At 34.9% G+C, this 8,077-nt stretch overlaps 1 long non-coding RNA gene across 1 annotated transcript; it reads left to right on the top strand.

The window, feature by feature from the left end:
* Positions 1-4,196: 4,196 nt before the first annotated feature.
* On the top strand, positions 4,197-6,100 carry LOC112284423 (uncharacterized). Its single transcript, XR_002970399.3, has 2 exons — positions 4,197-5,434; positions 5,858-6,100. It is a non-coding gene; the product is annotated as an uncharacterized LOC112284423 (long non-coding RNA).
* The last annotated feature ends 1,977 nt before the right edge of the window (positions 6,101-8,077 follow it).

The following is an 8,077-nucleotide window of genomic DNA, read 5'->3' as shown; positions in this document are numbered from 1 at the left end:
GACAAGAATAAAACTATCTTTACTCTTATCAATTCTTTTCTTGCTTTTAATCTAATTTCAAGGATCTCTATTTTTTTTATTTTTTTTTATCTTTTGGAAATAGCCATTTTAGTTTCTTTTTAATATACATAATTTCTTATTTCCATTTTGTCATATTTCTTTGAGAAAAGCCTCACTTCTTTATTTGCCTTCATCAAATTTTTATCCTTAATAAATAGTCTTAAATCTTTTTCTAATAATATATTGTATCTTATCTATAGGATGTTTTTCTTAATAATTTATGATATTATTAAATAAATAAATAAATAAATAAATAAAATATATATATGTTTTTATTCCTTCTTATAAAAATATAATATAAAGTATTTTGTTTATAATCCTACTATTATTGATTGTATCAAATAATTTTATTATATAATTATGTTACATGATTATATTATATAAATATTAAATTTATAATTATTACATGCATACATTATAAGTATTATATTTAATATTAAATAAATAATTAAAATATTTTTAATAATTATATTAGATAATAAATAATAAAATCCACTAGATAGATATCCATCTTTTATTATGTAGACACTATCTTTTCTTCCTTTATGGCACATACTTTTCGATCTATATAATGATAATCTTATTTACACTAAAAAGTTTTAGGATGAATTTGAACATATATATATATATATATATATTTGTATACAATGGCATATGGTATTTATTATTATTATTATTATTATTTATTTTTATTCTTAGCTTAAAATATAATTCATAATATATTTGATTTGATTGTTTTATTTACTTTGAAAAGCTTCTTCATTTTATTTAGAGAATTATTTAACATGAATATATTCTTATATATTTTATTATAAATCAGAGTATTATTGTGATTTTAAATAAATAGATTTTTTAATATTTAAATTCAAAATATTTGAGTTTTTTTTAGTATTGAGATGTTGGTTTGAAAATATTGAGAATACATGTGATTAGAAATATTTTTGGAGAGCCTACAAAAAAAAAAATACAAATACTTATGTAAATATAAAATATTAATATAAAATTAAATGATTTAGAATAATTACCATAATTATGTAATTTAGTTTTATGACTAAGTACCTTTGATTTTTTCTCCCAATGTAGAAGTAGATTCAATGTTAAGCATTTCTATGTTGAGCATAATTTTCTTGAATTTCCAACAAATTTGAAAAAATGAGATGGAAATGAGTATTCCATCTCTCATATTGTATGCTTGCTTTACTAGGATTTAGATCAACTTAAATATCATTATGTATACCAATTGTAGAAAATCTTTATATATTATAATATAGAATCAATTTAATTTAATATAATATTTTCTTAATGCATATTTTTGGGGTTGGTGATAACTCTTTGTAAGTACATAGTATTAAGCTCTTAAAACTATGTGACAACAAAGTGTTGAAACAATGGGTGATTATAACAATACAGTGTGATATTCACAAAGCCCTATTCTAAATATTCAAATAATGATTTTGGTTGCAAAAGCACAATCTGATATACCATGGCATAGAGAGTGTGCACATAAATAATCTGTCAATGTATATAATTACAAAGTCTTAGTAATTTAAGCAAAAGCATAACAATTGGAATAATCATCATACATCACAAAAACCTATTAAAAAAATATGAAATAAAATATCAAATATACAATATAATACAAAGTCTACTTATTTAATGTATACTTAAATCAATCAAAATACCATTCATATTATGTAGAATAATATGGTATTCAAATTTTTATTTTATGCCAAAAGAAAAAGAAAAAGAAAACCAAAAAAACTAAAAACTAAAATATTAATCACATTACTGAAATTGATTCTTTCATTATCCATACAATGTGAATATTGTTTTGTTTAGAAAAAAAAAATAGCACAAAAAATATTTCTATTTGAACGTATCAAAATTAATGTACATGCCTAAAAAAAATTAAGATTTGTCATATTGCACAAACAAGTTTTTGCATCATATATACTATCAATGGAAAGGTGCTACAAAAAAAGTAAATACTCATTGTTAAAAAAAAAATTACAACGATTTGACCATAATGTATGCATAATACACTCTTTGCATGTATTATTTTAGGATGCTTAACTATTACAATTGGCCCATTGGGCACCAAAACCTTGTTGTTTGTTTACAAGGTCGTCATTCCAGCAGATATCTTCGACGAAGGTGAATAATTGTTTCCTCGGTCAGGCGCTAACAGTGCTGTCGGCAAGCAACGGATGGATCAGCGACGTTGGAGCAGCCAAGAGAAATTTGAAGAAGATTTCCAGACGGAAATTTGTTTTGAAGATTCTAAGTTTCCTTGGGGTTTCTTTCACTTGTATAGCCTGCACTGTGCGTGGACAGATATCATGTTGTTTTTATAGACGTTGTGGCTTGCTACAAAATCCATGCTCGAATCCAAGTGTAGGTTCCCGGGATTTGAAGTGCCGAACGCTCTGTTTGTCAAGACGCAGACCGTTAGGACGACGTTGACAAGGAACACCGTCGACATTGATTGAACGTGCAGAGTTCGAACACCATCGACAACGTGCAGATCAAAGTCCAAGACAAGGGAGGGATTCCAGCAGCGTCTCATCGTCGCAGGAAAGAATGTTGAAAGCGGCGGAACGCTCGCCGACAACAACATCAAAAAGAAAGCATTCTTGCACTTGGTGCTATGTCTGCGCAGTGGGGTTAGCTTCTAGAACGCGCTAGACGGCGCATATTCAGGCTCAAATCTGTTAGACAAAACTTTTAAACGGGCGAACCATCACAATGAACGTGCACCTGAAGACTCATACAGTAAACAACGTCAAAGAGAAAGTTCGTCTCCCAGAAGTCATCTTTCCGTAAAATCAACGCCTTATCTTGGCCAGAATGCTGCAAGAAGATGGATGCCTTCTTACCGACTACATTGTCTCAAAATCCACCCTGCGCGAGTGGTTAGCTTGCCGGGGGGAACTGAATAATTTCCCTCGTTCGATTCACAATGTTTACCATTAGCTGTCTCGAAACTCTTTTATCGAGATTGCAGGTCAATCCCCAGAGGTGCATAACTCAACGAGTTACCAAAGTGGATGCTCGTCGATGATACACTTGACATCAATCGTTCAGTCAATATCAAATTATGCTCAGACACATCACGTTAATATTTCGTCATTACAAACTTTCTGAAGTTTTCTGCGGTACTTCCTGTGACCCAATCTGCGATCGGCGATTGGAGGCTCAGAATTATGCAGGTCTGGAAGAAGTTACGTAAGTTCACCCTAAGATTAGCTTGAAGAATTAACTTACTGAAGCGAACACTTACACAGTTGACTCGACGTGACGAAAGCAGGCCACGGTTCGCGATGCTACTCGAAACTCACCAAAATCTCTCATCGTCTTCAAACCAACGCGTTCATCTATTTTAGTCCCTAAAACCATGTACTACGCGATCAGTTCTTCGCATCGTAAAATCTACGCATGTCTAATTTCCAACACGGAACGACCGCCACCAAGTTAAAGCGGGCAAACGCAAGAAGCAGAAGGATCCAGCAGCGGGTCCAGGCAAATTCAAGCTTAGGTCTCCGTCAGATGGTCTACGTGGAAAAGCCATTGGCTGACGTGGAAACCAGAGTAGTTTATCGATTCACGTCACAACACGTGGCGCCCATTTACTGGCTTGAATAACACTCTAACAATACCAAACCACAAATTACATTGTCCCCCGTGGACCGCACTCCACTATTACTCACTACCACACTAATTTGCGTTTAACGCATCCTGTTGCTTCTCTAAACCAAGTAACTGCAGCCATTGTTCACCATGTTCCCAAGACTGGGAACAAAGACGTTCTCGAATCTACTAGGCCACACGGACTGTAACTTCGGGCCGCCTTTGCGGCGACGTCCGGTTTACTGCTCGCTACAGTTCTCGTCGACCTTCTCGCTTCGCAGTAGCGAGCGTGGTTTGCACCTCAATATATTCCATGGGTTCGGGGTTCAACTTTCAGTTCTGTCAGGCTGAAAGTAGAAAGTTCCACCTTGGCGTGGTTCTTCGATGAGTTTCGAAGCGGCGCGCAGTTACAAGAGCAGTTTGAAGGGCCCTTTCCAACGAATTTATTTATTTATTTATTTTTTATCTCGATTCCTGTCTGTATGCTTGGACGAGACCTTTCGTGAGGCGTGCGTGGGCACGCCATGGTTCGTCGGGGGTGTCCGATCTTAGCATGCAGGCGTGAATGTGTAAATGCCCGGATCGAAAGCGTTTTTGTGCGCCGTTCTGCTCTTGATGTTCAACAGTTATTTATCGTTTTGACAAGTTCGTAGCTATCAGTGAGGACTCGATCAGTGAGTTTGAGCGCTCGTCGCACCCTGATTTTGCAACGGTGATCGTGATTAGGGTCTGTGTTCCTGGAATCTTTTCTGGTGACGAAGGTTGGGATCCGTGTGGTTCGTTTTGAAGCAAGGGTATCTTATTTGGTTGCTGCTCTGAGCGAGTTCTGGCGGAGGTGGTTGGAGTTGTTTGTTTAGTTGCTGAAGTGAATTAGGGTGTGGAGAGTTTCTTCAGAACTTGGAACGCTGAATCGGAGTTTTCTCGACGTCGGTACTGCTGGTGTTTTCGGGAGGGTCTACATCCCGTGGTTTATTAGAAGAATTGCCCAATTATTTTTTCACTGCTTTTCTGTTCGTCTGCCCTTTCTCTGTTCACGTTGTGTGGCGTAATAAATCCGTTTTCGAGCGCCACCATGTTTCATTTACCCTTTTTCTCGGCTCCTGTCGTCCGTGTCACAAGCAAAGAACCTCAATGCACATTGTGTCAGATGATATCCTGCCCCAAGCTTGCTCGTGATACCGATGCTGGACTCGTTCTCAGCAAGCAGTGTGCTATTCACTCTGCCATTGTGTTCGTGATCGTTGACTACCTTTGGCGGGTTTTTCAAGACTGAGGTCTTCTGGGCTTTGCAATCTCAACTCCTTTCTTTTTAGAAGTTTTTGGAGTTACTATGTGACGCACACTACATCCCTGGACGGCATAGACAAGATGCTTGGAGCAAGTGGAAGGGTTTGAGTGATGTTCGAGAGATCCATCTAGCATCTTCCACTTGTTGCAGTTTGGTATTGTCGCACATCCAAGCTGTGCTGCTACACCGATCACCCTTCCAGAGTTGTAGAAATGGCTTTTCTTTCAACAAAGAGGAATTGGATGGTGATAGTCTGAAGAATTTGAAGATCGCAACAGATTAATTTAAATTCCACCACCTGTGACACTCTGTAGCTCATGCTGAAGATTGAGCTTCCATGCGGTGTGCACATTTAAGTGCAGATAGCCTTACAACTGTGAACCACTGACCAGTCGGAGTGTCGATCACACTTGTGACATCACACATTTCTGGAGTGTTTAAAGCTTCATGTATAACTTGGTATGCTTTCTAAATCTCAACTTTCTTGTTATTCTTGTAATAAGTCATTAAAATCCCTCTTATCTCTTTGACGCCAGAAAATCAGCGCAAAATTTGAGACACCTCTTGAGAGACCTTTAGAGATTTCTGGTTTTTGTGTTGTAACATTTCGACTTACCCTATCAGTCTGCATTAGTATGTTAAATGAACCTTCCAAATGATGTGGACCAGCAATATGCTTTAGTGAATGGAAACTGAGGATTACATGGTAAGATGTGGCAAATTGGGCTACCACTTGCTTATTGCGTAAACAGAAATTGTGAGACCAATGATAAAGCATACGTCCTGGATTGAACGAATGCAGGAACTCATAGTAGCCATCAGTCATGTCCACTGATTGATTTCTTCAGAATGATAGTCTGACGAACTCTTTTTGCCTGACAGATTCCCCAATGTTCTCATGAAACGTGGAAAATACTCTCTTTACCTGCGAATAGGCGCGATACTTCATTCAGTTCGCTTGCATTGTTGCTAGGAAGGTTTCCGAAGACCTTGACTTTGTGGACGAGACTTTGCAGAATTTGGGAATCAATTGTGTCATCAATTGACATATCAATTGTGTAATCAGAGTACATATCAATTGTGTAATCAGAGTACATATTTTTGTAAAGGCAAGTCTTGACAATCTCTTTTGAGTCTTCAGCTAATTCGATGCAAATCAGTCCCTGGGATGCCATGTAGAAGATAATTTTTTGGTACTGTGAGTTAAGAATTCCGCATATTGTGCCATAAATTAATTCAAATTCTAGCGTTGGGTCATTGACAGCATTGTGTAGAGAAGCTCCCGATTTTCATGCTATGCAGATGATCTCAAGGTTGCAAAATGGAATTGAGGAGTGAAAGTTTCCGATTGATGAGCTTAGATGTTACACTAGAACCACTTACGTTAGCCTTCTCTGACGAAGTAAGATGTGCTGTAAGAATCATGAAAGGAATAAACCCTTGTATACATGTTTATTACCTTTTACCAATTTGCACTCGTTGCATTGTGTTTTTACACTGGTTTTGCACTAGTTTTTTTAAATCAATTTCGCAGATACCCAGGTCGCATTGTGACCTTATAACATCATTTGCCCGTCATACATGCGTGTGCAGACACGTTGATGTTGGCAACCAATTGTTGGGAGTCCCTACTATATTGGTAGAAGGGGTGCAGGGTTAAGGGTTTCAGAAAATAAAATAAAATAAAATAAAATAAAAAATCTTAAAATAATTTATGAGCAGTTAGATAGGGTTGAGGGTTAATTAAAATGTTCTGGTGCGAGGAGAAAATAGGATTTTCTGTTCATCCGGTACCAGGTAACAGTTGGGTACTTATTCCCCTACGGCCGTTTTTTATGCCACGACATAGCAAATAAAATTAGAGAAAAAAACGAATTTCACGTATTTATCAAGTTTTTGTGTTTTTAAACAGATCTTAATATGTAACATTTGATAAACATCCTTTTACTTACTGTCAATGGATTAACATTTTCCACATTATCAGTGAATATTCTGCTCTCATTATTTATTTATTCTTCAGTGATGTTTGTGTATGTATATCTATATAGATACATGTGAAAAAACTGAGCATGGGAAATGTCATGGAAAATTAATATTCTTAACTAAAATGTTCAGTTTTCATGTTTATAAAGTTAATCATACACAATAATTTTACAGTTTTAATAATCATTTTAATGAAAATGTGAGTTTCTATTGGCAGTTGTTTTTTTTCTGAAAAGAACATAAGCATTGAAACATTAAAGAAGGTTCTGACTTTAAAGCACTACCTTTGCAAAATGGCAAATGCAAAATTGCAACAGTAGTTGTTTGCATGGCATTCATTAACTGATTTTACATCTTTTACAATTCATTCATTTTAAAGAATATGTGTAAGTATTTATCTCAAGTGTTGTGACAAACATGTATTTCATAAAGATGATAGGATTAAATTTTAATTTTAAGTTATATTTATTTAAAAATATAAATGATATAAATTCTGATAGCTACTAATATCCAATGTTGTCAAAGATGTGAGGTTGCCCAACTTATTTGGCAATGTTTTTGAGTTCTTGCACCAACTTAAATCAAACTTTAAGAAAGACATGAGGTTGTCCAACTCATTTGGCAACAATTTTAAGTTCTTGTACCATCTTATAGCAAATCTTCTCAAAGATGTAAGGTGATCCAATTGCTCTGGCAATGATGTCAAGTTCTTATACCAACTTGTATTAATATATTGTCAAAGATGTGAAGTTGCCTAATTCTTTTAGAAATGATGTTAAGTTTGAACATTCATTGATATTGAACAATATCAAAGATGTAAGATTGTCCAACTTCTTAGACAATAATATCAAGTTCTCACACCCCATTATATAAAACATTGTTAAAGATGTAAAGTTGTCTATTCCTTTTGCAATTATATTAAGATATACTACCAACTTATTATTTAGGTTATCAAAGAAGTAAGGTTACAAAGCATATTTATATATAAAAAAAAAAAGTGATTTTAGTTTGCATGATTGCTTTATTAATATTATTATTGTATTTTATACTTCAATAACATCTTTTGAAGTATTTTTGTCAATCAATAGTCTTAACAAAGAATAATTTATATCTCCAATG

This window comes from Physcomitrium patens, chromosome 7, assembly GCF_059467195.1.
Source record: "Physcomitrium patens ecotype Gransden chromosome 7, ASM5946719v1, whole genome shotgun sequence".
Taxonomy (NCBI): domain Eukaryota; kingdom Viridiplantae; phylum Streptophyta; class Bryopsida; order Funariales; family Funariaceae; genus Physcomitrium; species Physcomitrium patens.
This window is presented reverse-complemented; position numbering and strand designations above follow the sequence as displayed.